General features: G+C 35.6%; 1 protein-coding gene across 1 annotated transcript in view; it reads right to left on the reverse strand.

Annotated features, from left to right (window-relative positions):
- Positions 1 to 6,042, reverse strand: part of exoc3l2b (exocyst complex component 3-like 2b) — a 35,789-nt gene extending 29,747 nt beyond the window's left edge. The window contains exon 1 of the mRNA XM_067366426.1: positions 5,887 to 6,042. The gene's annotated coding sequence lies outside the window, so the exon portion shown is untranslated. The remainder of the gene's footprint in view (positions 1 to 5,886) is intronic.
- Between the last annotated feature and the right edge of the window lie 10,191 nt (positions 6,043 to 16,233).

Consider the following 16,233-nt stretch of genomic DNA (forward strand, 5'->3'; position numbering starts at 1 on the left):
AATACGCACAAATTAATGTATATATTTAAGAGAAATATGTTATTTATGTACAAAAAATGTATTTATATATAATATAAATGATATAAAAATATAAATAAATACATATACTTGTAAATATTTCTCAAATATATACATGGATGTGTTTGTATTTATATATACATAATAATTACACACAGTACACCCACATATATTAGGCAAACTCAAACTTTTATTTTGTATGCGATAAATCGTGATTAATCGTTTGACAGCCCTACTTTTTATACTTGAATATTAATTATATAAATAAGTAATGATTAAGTCTTACACTCACATCTATTATAGGTTTAAAAAAAATATATTGCTGGCAAATGCATTTTTACGAAGTCCCACGCATGACGTGGAAGAAAAAATAAATATAGTGACCACGAATTAAGAATTCGTTCCCACGACTTTTTAATTCATGGCCATGTTTTATTACTTTGTTCCTTCATGATAATTACACTGTTGCCATGTTGTACTAATTTGTTATTTCATTTCTTTGTAGTTAAATCATGGCCTTGAAAAGATTTGTTCTTTTCTTTGACCTATTCTTTATTTGTCATTGACCCATGTACTGTTGAGCCCTTTTTCATTTTACTGATGTTTTGCGCAGTTTTAAACTTCCACTCGGCAATATCAGCAATACAAACAGCATTAAACAACACAGATAAGAGAGATCTGACAGTTTTATTTGAAAGATTACTTATTTTATGATGCCAGAATCCGAATCACACCCTTTGGTTAATCTTGAAGGCGATTATTATGAGGACGTTTGATGTTGGGCCTGCCTATATTACAAGTGTATTAAAAAAGGCAATATGCAATAATGGCACATACAGCCCAGACAATGAGGTCAAACTTCTGGATAGGACAAGTAACCCAAAACTTTTAACATCTGAATATATGAAACCTTCTGTAAATAAACATAAGGAGGCTTCAACTTGATGAACCCAGTCTATTTCAAGAAAACATGTTTGCTACTTTCAAAGGCTTCTGGCTAGAATAGCCCTCTTGGATATTTATGGCTGGTGACAAAAGGGGATAGGAACAGCGCTGAATCACTTCCGGTTTGCTAATTTGTGTGCTTGTTGCGTGTGTGTGTGTGCATAACGAGGGGGCTGATACTTCATGAATGATTAACTTTGAGTTAACGGTCATCTACCTAGCTTCCTCTTGATAAAAATTACATTCTGCCATTTGAACAATAGCTTTGAAAACAAAAAAGAAAAATTATATTAAAACATGTTCCAAGATCAAAGTCATAATCCATACAGTAGCTTGGAGACCAATTTCAGTGTGTAACAGCCAACAAGCTTTAAATTCCTAGAGAGGGTCTATTGTTTGTGGCTTCCTACCTCTTTTAAATAATTATGTCTGTATGATTTTTCCATATGGGTCACCTACCATTCAGGGCTTATTCTTTCATGATCATTCACATTACATGCTGAAAGTGGCTGACAGGGTATTTCGAATGTTTCAACTGTGTTTGTACATATAACAATGTTCAGTGGGGATCCAAACCAGTGTTGGACACCATTGACTTTCATTGTACGCTCAAAAAATATATTCTTTTAGGTTTCACAGAAAAAAAGACAATCATACAGGTTCGGAAAGACATATGGGTGAGTAAGGAATTTTCATTTATTAAATTGGCTGTGTCTTGGTTGTTGAATCACCAGTTCAAATTTAATTATTAGACAAGAAGGAAACTTACATAGCGAATGGTGTGAATGAGGAGGAGAAAGCAACACAACAGCTTTACAGCAGTGTTAATTTATGCTTGAACCATAAAGGGAATTAACAAGTTGAATTGATGAGTTAATAAGAAACAATGGAACTGAAAATTCTCACGGCTTCAGCAATTGAAGCTCCGTTGCATATCATCCTCTCTCAACATTCCCACTGAAATTCCAGCTCTAATTATAAACCTTAAAGTGGAGCCAATATGGAACGTCGGGTTAGATCATTGGGTGAGATATAAAAGCCATACTACCGCTTTCCCAGACCAACTCCTCTTCCTGTCTCATACAGGTAGAGGACAAAAGGGACAAGCCCCCCGCTTTACAGCCAATGGCAGTGGCATTCCGTAATTTAATAAAGTTTACCGGATCAATTCAAGGAGAAATCAGGCAGATGGGCTATATCGCTGTGTATATCCTGTTAAATCTACACTAACTGACCAGCAGCTGTGATTGCCAGAACGTTTGAGGTATTAAGGGATGGCATATTAACTTACAACTGTATTTTATCAAGTGATATAATGACATTCTACAACCAAATTCTTTTACTTTAAAATGTACTGTTAACAACCATTGGCTAATTATTGATTAAATTGTGGCAATACACACATGTATTTAAACTGACTCGTCAGGTTGAGGGTGTCTATATTCCGCCATGTAAATAGTAATCTGCCATGGTGCAAGTGCGCCTGGCTTTTAAAGGGAATGGGAAATGAGACTCTGATTGGTTTATTGCACATTACACCCAAAACACTCCCATGACTCATTAAAGGGTTAGTTCACCCAAAAATGAAATTTCTGTCATTAATTACTCACTCTCATGTCGTTCCACACCCGCAAGACCTTCGTTCAACTTCGAAACACAAATTAAGATATGAAATCAGAGGTTTTTTTTTATCTCCCATAGAAAGCAATGTAATTACCAGATTCAAGGTCCAGATAAGTAGTAAAAGCATCGTTAAAATAGTCAACATGACTACAGTGGTTCAACCTTAAAGGGAAAGTTGACCCAAAAATGAAAATTCTGTCATTAATTACTCACCCTCATGCCGTTCCACACCCGTAAGACCTTCGTTAATCTTCGGAACACAAATTAAGATATTTTTGTTGAAATCTGATGGCTCCGTGAGGCCTCCATAGGGAGCAATGACATTTCCTCTCTCAAGATCCATAAAGGTATTAAAAACATATTTAAATCAGTTCATGTGAGTACAGTGGTTCAATATTAATATTATAAAGCGACGAGAATATTTTTGGAGTGCCAAAAAAAAACAAAATAACGACTTATATAGTGATGGCCGATTTCAAAACAATGCTTCAGGAAGCTTTGGAGCGTTATTAATCTTTTGTGTCGAATCAGCTGTTCTGATTTCAGCAGTTGCCGGTTTGACACGCGATCCGAATCATGATTCGATACGCTGATTCATTATGCTCCGATGCTTCCTGAAGCAGTGTTTTGAAATCAGCCATCACTATATAAGTCGTTTTTGTTTTTTGTTGCACCAAAAATAGTTTTCGTTGCTTTATAATATTAATATTGAACCACTGTACTCACATTAACTGATTTAAATATGTTTTTAGTACATTAATGGATCTTGAGAGAGGAAATGTCATTGCTCCCTATGGAGGCCTCACAGAGCCATTGCAATTCAACTAAAATATCTTAATTTGTGTTTGGAAGATTAACGAAGGTCTTACGGGTGTGGAACGGCATGAGGGGAAGTAATAAATGACAGAATTTTCATTTTTGGGTGAACTAACCCTTTAATGTTATGAAGCGATAAGAAAACGCAACAAGAGTACTTTTTGTGCGCAAAAACAAAAAAAATATTGGCTATATTCAACCATTTTTCCTCTTCCCTGTCAGTCTTCTATGCAGTTGATGCATGCCGTGGTGTTCATGTGAACATCGTCGGACAACACAGACGTAAAGACTTAAGCTCTGCACTGCGTTCACTGAGTTAACTGCGTAGAAAACTGACAGGGAAGAGGAAAAATGTTGAATAAAGTCGTTATTTTTGTTTTGTTTTTGCGCACAAAATGTATTCTTGTCGCTTCATAACATTAAGGTTGAACCACTGCAGTCACATGGACTATTTTAAATATGTCTTTACTACTTCTCTGATTCTTGAATGTGGTAATTTCATTGCTTATTAGAGATAAAAAAAAAAAACTCTCTGATTTCATCAAAAATATCTTGATTTGTATTCCAAAGATGAACAAAGGTCTTGCATGGTCTTAATGAGAGAATTTTCATTTTTGGGTGAACTAACCCTTTAAGATACTAGGTACAATCCTTTTGGACCATGCTTCTGGTGTGCCGACCATTCTTTCCGTCTTTAAACAGCATAAGTGGATTCGGACACACCCTAAGTGCACCTGCGCCATGTGTTTCAGACTGTTAAAATAGGGCCCAGACTGTCAGCAGGGTTATGCAGATGTCTGGTTAACTTTTGAGTTTTGCTTCAATCCTCATCGTTTTATGTTTGCCAGTTTCTTCTTGCCTTGTCTGTTGCCATAGTCATTAATTGAGCTACCCAGGTGTTGTGTGTTATGTTAACGAATTTTGTGTGTATTTAAGTTTGTATAAAGTATTTTACAGTAAAATGACATATAATTCAATGTCACAGTTTTTCAAATATGGTTAGGTAACAATTAACAGATTTTTACTGTAGCATTTTTATAGATTTTTTTATTAGCACCGATGATGCTTTTCCAGGAAAAACTACAATATTTTTTTTACTTTTTGGATTGTGTCAAAGATGGCTTCTGGAGGATGCCAAAATACCAAATTCTTAGTATATCTATAAGATGCATCAGCTTAGTCTCACTCTATTTGCACCATAATCCTTCTCAGCTCCACCTACTATTTCAAAATTATGTGGAACCACAGACTACAGTGCCAATGAGGTTCAAAGTCTATCATCTTGTCTCTTAGAAGGGATGGGCAATGAGTTACACTGAAACGGAGGGAGGACTGGTCTTAATATGTGACAGATAGAGGAACTGCTTCTGTAACTTTGCGTTTCAGTCTCTGGTTAAAGGAAAAGCACTGGAATGTTGGAGAAAGCCAAAGACAACCTCCATATGACTTTCCCCAAGGTGAAGTTTCAGTGCTCCTAAAGTTATGGGGTAATGCATAGCAAGAACTGATTATACGTGTTTTAACTGGTTTAATGATAGATAGATAGATAGATAGATAGATAGATAGATAGATAGATAGATAGATAGATAGATAGATAGATAGATAGATAGATAGATAGATAGATAGATAGATTTTTGTTTGCACGTCACTGAAGCCACAGATTCGATTGAGGATGGAAGTGTTAGAAGGGTCCCTTACGCCATCATTCATCACCACTATATTACGGATGAACACAAAACAAGCAAAGCATTATATGGGTACCACAAGGTCAGATTACTTGTTTTGACGTAACCAGCTCGATCAAATCTTGACATTGGAATATGCCCTGCTATAAAAGCTTGTGCTTTTCCAAGACATTATCTTTTACCTGAGAGTAAATCTTTAACTGTACACCAGGAGAACAATGTTAGATGACCTTATAAGATTGTCTGTGAATGAGAATGGAATCTTTCTTTTTTTAAAAACAGGAAGGATAAATATTTTACTTAATAAGCAGGAAGGGAAAAGTATTAAGTCAGCTAGTTTAGCATTCAGTCGAACTATTTTTTTTTTTTTTTTTTTACATGGTCATATGACGGGGTTGCAAAAATGTGGATTAGATTGAAGGACAGAGAGGACAGTACTGGGACAACTAACTATTGAAATTGCATTCAGTTCAATTTAGCTCATATAAGATGTAGACAAGTTTAGTTTCACTCATAATCTGACTTGCAAAGTTTTAAAAAAACAATACGCAATATAGCCTATTTATTGGCATTAAGCCTTATTTCCCTTTCTCTTGTTTTTAAGAAATATTCAACATATTAATAAAACATGCAATTTTTTCATTCATTTAACAGTTCTATAACCAAACGCAGAGATTTAAACAATAGAAACTGCAGCGTGGTTAACATGGTTACAAATTACAGAAGAGCTAAATAAACGTTGAAGGTCCGGTGAAGTTTTTCACTTTATAATAACAAAGGGAAAATAAAAAAAACTTACGGAGTCCATGTCGGCCTGTCTTCATGTCAGGAACGAAAAGGAAAAATAATTAAATGAAATAATGCGACATCAATTCAAGTCGAGGAACGTCCCACTCGTGTGTCAGCAGCACCGCAGTTCAGAGTAAATGACACGAGCTGCTCAGTCAGGACTTTTACTTTTAGTGTGTGGGCAGGTCCAAGAGCTGCACAGGAGATGGAAACCGCAAAAATAAAGAAATATTTTTTTTCTAATAACTACTACTACTACTACTGCTACTACTATAATAATAATATGAATATGAATAATAAAATAAAATAGAAACAAAATTATAAAAAAATATTTTTTGGAATGAAAAAATACATATATGAATAAGATTAGCTACATTTACATTTACTTTAAATATTTTTTTTAATGAAATCATTCATTAAAAGACACATTAAGAACAATAATTTATTATTAAATATTATTATTATTTTAAGGATATTTTACGAACGTTCCTAGAGGTTCTCCAAAAGGATTTTACCAGTGTGGCAGTCTGCCACAAGTACTTTTTAATTTTTACAAACATTTAGTAACGTTAATGGGTGATTTAGTTAATGGTTAATTAAATTCGATCTGTGACTTCACAGCTCTTATATCCTCCTGACTACCAGAAAAAAAAAAAAGAAAGAAAAAAAAAACGTTTTGTGAATATTTTTGAAAAATTATATTTTATTCATATGTTGTGCTATGTCCTCTGTAGTGGACACCAGGATGCAGTTTAAAAAAAAATAAAAATAAAAATACATGAAAAGGTAAAAACAATGGGATTTTTTTTTTTTTTTTTTTTAATTACCAATCAATTTTTTTTAGGTTTCAGGATTTTTTATAGGCCTACAAAATAAAGATGATTCTCAGCTATGTTATGAAAGATATAATGGAATGATTTGATACACCATTTTGCTTTATGCAATATGTGTGTAAAATGGCCATAAATGTTTGTTTTTTTCTTTTTTTCTATTAAATACAATGTATCTACACGCTGTATGTAATTTGCATATTAATGTGTTCTGGAGCAACATGTAATGAAAAAAGAAGTGTAATAATGGGAGTTATAATTGGCAAGATAATATCATCTAATATTTCATAGGAATATTGATATATAATTTTCCTAAAAATGCCTGATAAACATGATTTAAGTCCTGGTGTGCTCTACAGTGGACATGTATAAAATCAATGCCCTGTTTCATAACAGAAAGTCATATTTTGATTTGAAACCCCATAACATTTTACTGAGATGTTCATTTGTGACAAACTATTTGAAAATTAGTCAGATGAAAATGATAACAAAATATTATCATATTTCCATAAGGGTGTTAAATTTGATCACTACATTAATGTCAGCCATTTTTAAAGTCCAAGGAGAGGGAGTGTTCATGGTGAAACTTCAGTATCTCTGAAAAGTGATTTAAAAAAGTGACTTAAAACAGTGACATGTAAGGTCTCAGAGAAATTCATTAAAATATAATGTCCTCTAGGACAAAACTCCATAGCTGGGAGTCAGGAGGATATTTTTGCCCCAATTTAACATCTTTATATTTGACAAAACAATCAGACAGCACACGTGCCAAAGGGAAGTCAGACAAATGCATATAATTTTTGTCTAAACAATAGAAATTGCTCTGGAATTGAACAAGACCTGAACAAAAGAAAGCAAGCATGTTGAAAGAGTGTGAGCTTCTCTAAACACTTGTTTTCTTAAGTATTATGAAATCTGTTTTTCATAATTCAACAATATGAAAAACAGTACAGAAAAGCTTCTTCGTTGATGCATAAACAAAAGATTGCCATGAGTGTCACGCTTCCCATGAGCCTTAGGGGCTTTCGTAGAGGTCAAAAACTTGGCATGGCTATTTAACTCTCATTTCTTTTTCATAGATGAATCATCTTTGTTATGAACATACAAACAAGAGCACTGACCACTTGGGCTGCATGAGGGGAATAACAAGATGTACATATTGTACATTCAAGTTCAGAGTTCAAGCATTTTTCCCCCTTTTTTCTTTTGCAGCTACTTGCTTGTCTTCCGGACACACTTTCCCATGTCCACCTTGACCTCCCTCTTAAAGATTCATGCAGTATCTTTCATTAAAACCAAACAAGGACAACACATTCTTGTTCCTGCTGATTGTCACAGTCAAAAAGTGCATCAGGAAACCACAATTGGCGCCACATCTAAGACCAGCACTGAATAAAGATGGACTGTATAAAAAGAAGCTCCAAACTGGGGGTGAATTCTTGGCTTGGGGAGCAGGAAATAGTACCGCATAACATTAACTTTGTCATTGTTGTGTGTGTTTACTGGTGCATCCTTTGCTCCTGCTCTGCCTACGACGTTCACCTTGGCGATGTTTCAAATATTTCCCAACAGCCTAAGCACTTCAAAAGGACAATCTGGCCCACATTTTATTTGACATGCTTTAGTTTAGGAACATTTTATTTGTTTTTCAAAGTGATTCTTGTAAAACGGTTCTGTGACTTGTGGACGATTATGACAGATGATGCATTTTCATGGAAATCACACTATTAAATATGACTCAAACATACCCCAAACCCCCTTTTCTGAAATATATAGGCAGATATTTATTTGTCATTTATAAAGGCTCATGTATACTGGTAAAAATAAAATTATTATAAATATGTGTAAAATATTATATGTAAAAAATATTTACTTTCTATTATTTATTTATTCTATTGTTTTTCATTTTCATAGTTATTATTTTCTGTCTATATTATGATACGATGAAAATGATTTTACCCAACCCAAATACATACACTCTAAAAAATGCTGGGTTAAAAACAACCCAAGTTGGGTTGAAAATGGACAAACCCAGCGATTGGGTTGTTTTAACCCAGCAGTTGGGTTAAATGTTTGTCCAACCTGCTGGGTAGTTTTATTTAACCCAACTACTGATTAAAAATGACTATATGGCTGGCTTAAAATGAATCCAAAATAGGTGAGAAATTAAAAATCAGACACATAATTACTAGAGGCAACAATAATAATCAAAAGGTGTACATTTATTAATAAGCAATTTAATAAATGTTTATTGTTTATTATTCATTATCTTATTAATAAATGCTCATTTATTAAACATATTAATAAATATTAATTTCCAGCATATTTTGGGTTCATTTTAAGCAAGCAAAACAGTAATTTTTATACAACAGTTGAGTTAAATAAAACTACCCAGCAAGTTGGGCCAACATTTAACCCAACCACTGGGTTAAAACAACCCAATTGCTGGGTTTGCCCATTTTCAACCCAATTTGGGTTGTTTTTCATCCAGCATTTTTTAGAGTGTACATACATACATACATGCATACATAAATACTTTATTTATTTAAAGGTGTAGTGTATACATTTTAGCGGCATCTAGTGGTGAGGTTGCGAATTGCAAAATAGACAACCTACGGTGGCCAACACACTACAAAAATGTCACAGTCTGAGACAGAAGAGAAAAGCCATCAAGCAAATGCACTCTGTAGAGCAGTTTGTCCATTTAGGGCTACTGTAGAAACAACTTCACTGCTGACAAAATGGGCTTTCAATAAAAGTTGGCTGCCTATACAGTAGAAAGGCAAAAAAATTGAAAGCTGACTAGAGAAAACAGGCTGTTGACTTCCCTTTTGCCAAATAGGTAGGAAAACTTCAACACCATAATGCACTGGGCATGTAGCCGTCCATTGTCCGCTATGGATATGCCTACCAGAGTCGAATACCTGCTTGCTTTAGTAGGAAATACTTCTTTGCAAACTTTTAGTCATAATGGTGTCGAATTGTATTGTTCCCAGGTGCAAAAATGTAACTTTCTATTTCCAGTGAAGAATTCAGCGCATTGCAGGCAGAGGCTAAAGGCTGTGAAGAATCGTAAATACGGAGAGAACACCGCAAAAGAAACCTCGTTGTTTGTAGTCAGCATTTCAAACTGGTTGACTGCGAATACAGTGTTTTATTTGTTTCTCTCACCCGACTGAACAATATTTCCATTTTTACCATAATGCAGTTTAAAGAGTAGACACAGTACCATACAATTTTTCAGTTATAAACCTACTGTTGTTAATAACCCTCTGCTGATCAGACTAATAAAAAAAAAAATGCGTATGAAAGTATTTTAAGAGTTGTTTATTGATTGATTGATTTATAAAAATAGTAGGCCTATATATATTTTTAATTATAAGTATTAGATTATAATAACATAATTTACACTATTTTAATATCTACAAATCTTTTGTGTAATTAAATGAGGATGTAATATGATTACATGGATATTTAAAAGTGTCCCAAACATCTTCTCATCACTGCTTTTACAGTCCTACTGTAATTACAGTAAAACACACCATTCTTGGTTTCTCTCCTAAAGCGGTGTGCTCACATCCTTGTTTGTCACCACTATTATGCAACCTCTTTCTGGCACCTAAGTGAAGGGTCAGCAGGGGATGGTCCAATCATAGCCTGCCTGCATCCTGCAATGGTGCTCCATATGGACCACAGGAAAAGCCCTCTGGATCTGTGCTGAGAGAAGGGCTCTATGTCATGCCACTAAAACAGCAGCCCTGACCACAGCGAGCAATCAGCGGCAGCCCCTCTGACATGCTCCAGTGTGGTGAATGCCAGCAGAGGAACAGGGGGTTATCCTTTATAGGGCCCGTTTTAGCTGGTAGCATCCTGATTCCGTTTCGCTGGAGTGTGGGCATCTGTAAGCGCGAATGCCCTGATTGGACGTCATAAGGGTAACCTTTTACATGGAGCGGGTCAGGTTAAAGCTAATTTGAGAGGTTTGTGAGGGAAGATGTCACTCAGCATGTGAGGAAGGATTGATTACGGTCTTTCCCTGGGTTTTATGGTTGTCGTGTTATCGCTGTACATGCGTTTTCTGTCATCTGCAATGTCTTTTTACTCTGCAGGTGTTGTTTTCACGCACTTGTACAGTATAATGCTGATTGTAGTTTTCTACTTGTTTTCACAAGTCGATTGTGTATTATTCATGATTCATTTTTTGATGGGCATATAATTCATTTTGATAAGAGAATATGTCTGTGAATGTTTTTTAAACAAAAATGCACAGAATATTCACTGGAACTACAGTAATTACCCAAATTGGCTGTTCTGATGCAGGCAAAACATGATAAATGCAAATAATAAAATGCAATTAACCATATAATTGTTTATAGGTATATTATAATAAATGTCTTAAAATGCTTGTTTTGTTGTTGGTGTCAAAGGTCGTGTCCAGTCAAACTCTGTGGCAGTGGTTCCTTTTTGACTCCAAGGACCCCTTTTGTCCAAGACAAAACTCTGTGGCCCTCCTATCTAAGCTGTTATGTACCTCTAGTGCTTCTGATGAAATAAAAATAAATAAAATCAAATATACAATGTCAGTTTAATGTTGTACATCTTTATTTTTAGTGCTTTCCAGCAGCTTAATTAAGATAATGTTAATATAACTAAACTTAAATAATTTCAAGACTTACTTAGCACCCCCTGGAAGCTTGTTTATGCCCCCTATAGAGGGCCCCGGGCCCCCTGGTTGAGAACCACGGCACATTCATTTATGAACTGGTAGAAACTGGTCAAATAAGGCAGATGCCCTCAGAAACAAAAAACAAACAATTCCCCGAAAACGAACAAAACTACAAAAGTTCAAATAAAATATAAGAAATAATGGTTCACTTGTTATTCAAGTCAAATCATGCTTCTGTTTTTTTTCCCTTGTCATATAAATGCAAATCTTTTTTACACATTGTTGGGCTTACGCGTTTTTTGTTAACATTTATACGTTTATTTTATTTTTTTTTTTTAGCATTTTAGTCTCAGTTGGGTCACCACCTGATAATCAAAGTCAAATCTGAAGTTGAAAACCAACTGATTACAATGACTAGATTTCTCGCCATTGTTTTGAGAGGAGATATCCAGAGAAAGTGATGTGATAGGAATCAATAACTGACACATGCGACCACATGGTTATGAGGAATCACAACACAGACCATGGGAAAAATATATCAAGAAGTACTTAGTCATATTTCATGAAGCTCAATACAGCTTTCCAGTTTTGTTTGAGTCTATTAATGCGAAAAAGCGTACAAAAAGTGTGGCGACTGAAGCATACTTGGCCTTAATGTCATTAATGTTATATATCATTGAGACCTACACAACATCCACTCAGCTCACCAAGACATCAGAATAACTGTCTTTGTCCAGTGAAACATCTGAAATCAATGACATCTAAACTACTAGTACTAGTCCTGCACTTGTCATAACAGGACTTTTTATAACGAATCTAAAGTCTGAAAGCCCTGTCAAACCAGAAAAACGTTCCTCTTACCTTGTTTGGCAGCGAAGTGATGGTAAATCCCTAAAAGTCTCAGAGCAGGGACATCCCAGTGCCCCAGAGGTTTAGTATATGTGTATGTATTTGTGTGTTAGTTTGTCAGGATTAACTGTAAGTGTCCAACTCGAGAGAAACTAACTATACATGCGCTGTGGTCCAACTGAATGCGCGTCTGAAGCCCGAGGCTAGCTATGGTCACTTCCTGAGTTGTTTTGGAGCGCAAAAGACGATGCTTTTTCCTCAGGAAGCCGGCCATCCCCTTTCCTTTCCACCAGCTCCGAGCTTCCCCCACCACCTCTTGGGCCTCTGGGATCATGGGCACTATGACTCCACTAACTGCTCCGGGAATTGTGGATGCAGATCAGAATTTTCTGTTTATTTCGTTATGACTGGCATGGATATGTGTGCTTATGACTAATATGATTGGTCAGCACTGGTGTGTGGCGTGAGGGAAGTGGATATGAATGAGTAGGAGTCCTCTGTCCCGTTCGGCTTTTGTCTGAAACGTGTTTGTTGATGCTAATCGTCCTCACAGGCCTAGCACATCTGAAGGTGTTTTCCCAACTGTGGGTTGAAATAAGCAGGGCAGACTTGCCGGGTTGCTGTGCCAGGGTCAATGAGTGCACCTGCATGGTCTCTGCGTGGGGTAGTTTGTTTATTTTCTTACAGCGAGACCCGGCATTGTATTAGACCTGCGGATCTATAGACACAGGGCTTTGATCACCACTGCGGTAATGAATGCTATTTATGTTGTATACATCATGGGAACAAGCATGACTTTGCTGCTTGAAAGAATGCGCACAGCTTTATATGAAAAACAATTTTAGTTTCTTTTTCGCCTTTGTTGACAGGCCTCACAGTTGTTGACATGGTGTGTTTCTGATATACCATGTGTTTTACATTCATACAATACAAAGTATGAACTTTGTACAGAGTTTAATCCCGTCATTCATGTTTTTCCATCTTTCAATAAGCATTAATGCTGATTGACTGGTTGATTAGTTGTTTATAAAAGCTGAATAATAGCTTCTTCTGAATTTATAGCAGTTATTTTATTATAAATCTTCTGCTGATTTTTAATCTTAAATGGTTTGTAAGTCAAGTGAAGCACATTCAATTTAAATAATAACATACAATAGCTTGTGTAAACAAAATAGCTCAAAATAGATTCTTGATATGAACAGATTCAATGCTGCCCCCTGCTGTCACTCTCAATAAATTCTTTGACAGAATAGCAGAACATCTTTTGTCAGATAGATCTATCCATAATTTTATCATAATTTATCCTGAATAAAATGTTCAAGGACCTAATAAATGTTTCACAAACTCATACATCAGTCATTATTTAAAATGGATTGTGTGTGTGAAATTAAAAGGTACAATATTAGTTGCAAAACCTTATAAGCTATGTATGCATATTAAGTACTTTACTAAACATAATAATAATTATTTGAAGACATATAGTAGATTAATTATTATTTTATTTCACAAAGATTTAACAGGCTATATACAGCATGAATTATTCCTGTTTCTTAGCTTAAGTGTTTTTGTTTTAACAAACGGATTCTAAAAGTGGTTACTTGTTGCTCAATTTCATATCATTATAGATACAAAATAAGTTAAAATAATACAAACAGCAGAAATTGAAATATTTGCCCCAAAGTGTTTATTTTACCTCTATCCAATGTTTAAAATTGGATGTGCACTGAAATGTGGATTTCAAAAACTCTTAAAGGGATAGTTCACCCAAAAATGAAAACGATCACATGATTTACTCACCCTCATCCTCTTCTTTCAGACGAACACAATCGGAGATATATTTAAAAATATCTTGGCTCTCCTAATATTTATAATGGTAGTGAACGTGGGCCTGTTTTGAGGCCCAAAATAAATGCATACATCCATCATAAATATAATCCATACGGCTCCAGGGGGTTAATAAAGGCCTTCTGAAGCGAAGTGATGGGTTTTTGTAAGAAAAATATCCATATTTAAAACTTTATAATCTTAAATAACTACATTCTGTCAGGCGACCGTATGCATACTCCGCAAGTTGACTTGCCAAATGAGTAACCCCTCTCGCGGTCAACAAACTGAAGCTCCTCTTCTCTTATATCGAAATCCTCCGACATTACTCTTTAAAGGGGTGGTTCATTATGATTTCACTTTTTTAACTTTAGTTAGTGTGTAAAGTTGCTGTTAGAACACAAACAACATCTGCAAAGTTACGATGCTCAAAGTTTAATGTAAAGGGAGATATTTTCTTTTAAAGTTTTCTCAGTTTAAGGACTACAACAGACAGCTGGTAGGGACTACAATGAGCTTCTTCCCGGGTTAGTGACATCACTAACCCTAAAATTTACATTTACCCTGCCCCTGAGAACACGCAACAAAGGGGTGAGGCCGTGTTATCGCAATACAGTACGTAACACAAATGCAATAGCATGTCATAAAAGCAAGATAACAACATGACAAGTTATAACCGTAATTAAACTAAACTATACCTGTTCTATCTTCATGCAGAATATATTCTCTGGCTCTGTAGGATCTTACAACAGTTCCCCATATGAGCGATTTATAAATTTTCAGGACAGAATATGCTAATCAATGACTTTAAGACAGAATATGCTAATCAATGACTTTAAGATATCCCACATCAGCTACATAAATTAAGCAACTAACCATTCAGAAACATCTTGTTGCATTCTACATGTTGTCACTTCTTCTTGAGTCTCTCCATCATTATCCGACTTCGATTTGAACATAAAAGACTGAACAGTTTCTGACATTTTCAGTGAGTCTTCATGAGGTAATCGGCGCTGCTAACACTATCTGCTAACATGAGCTCTTGAAACTCCGCCCTCTTCTTGAGAGCAGCAGCTCATTTGCATTTAAAGGGACACACAAAAACTGAGCGTTTTTGCTCAACCTCAAAAAGTGACAAATTTAACATGCTATAAAAAATATCTGTGGGGTATTTTGAGCTAAAACTTCACATACACACTTTGGGGACATCAGAGACTTATTTTACATCTTGTAAAAATGGTATTATACCACCCCTTTAAAATTTCTCATTTTAGGCCCCATTTAAACTAGTGCGTTTTCTTTTTAAAGCAGAACGGATTTGCGAAGCTCCCCCTACAGGTTCCTTCAGTGAATCACACTGTCGTAAACACTCCAAGCACAGCTCTGGACTACAACCACTACAACGCTCACCAGCGCAGTAGTTTTGCAAATACAGTACAAGAAGTCTCGATGGAGGTGGGTAATTTTGAAATTGTCTTATAAAGTCATAATATATACATTGTTTTTGAATTACCGTAAAGCATTTTGTCACTCTCGTGTGAACGTGAACATGAGGCGAGATTGTGTCGGGTCGGCGAAGCTCAACTTCCAAGTAATGTTTTGTGGCGTACACGTGCCAGAGGGGTTAGTGCTCGCCTCAAACACACCACTACAAGTCAATTAACATTCGTAAGGACTTAGAAAACTATTTATGAAGGTAAAAAAGTCATTTAGTTCTGCTTTAAAACGTAAAGTTTTGCTACGGTTACACCTGTCGTTAACACTATGCCGACGTTTTTGAACCTTTTCACTCTGCATATCCATGATGACTGTGTAAACAATAACATGGAGACTGAACTGCAATCTTTGCTGGTTTGTTGTAATTTTTAGCATCCATTGTGCAGTTAAACTCAGCATTTTTTTAGTACTGCAGCTGCCTACATGCACAAGAGGCAACTGTTTATACTTGTACGTGCATGCCCAGTGTGCATGGGTGGTCATGTGACATGCGTTTCGGCCATGTAGTATAGACAGATTGTTTCTGAAATGCTGTGGAAACGCCAGTGTAGACGAGGATCGGTTTCATTTTAAAACGGCATTTTAAAACAAAAAAAGTGTAAACGGGGCCTTAGACTGCGCTTCTGAGTTCGTCATAGATCCTTTTCACATTTCTGTGTTTCTCAGAAGCAGAAGTTGTCATAGTTGGCTA

The sequence above is a fragment of the Chanodichthys erythropterus genome, chromosome 17 (assembly GCF_024489055.1).
Source record: "Chanodichthys erythropterus isolate Z2021 chromosome 17, ASM2448905v1, whole genome shotgun sequence".
Classification (NCBI taxonomy): Eukaryota; Metazoa; Chordata; class Actinopteri; order Cypriniformes; family Xenocyprididae; genus Chanodichthys; species Chanodichthys erythropterus.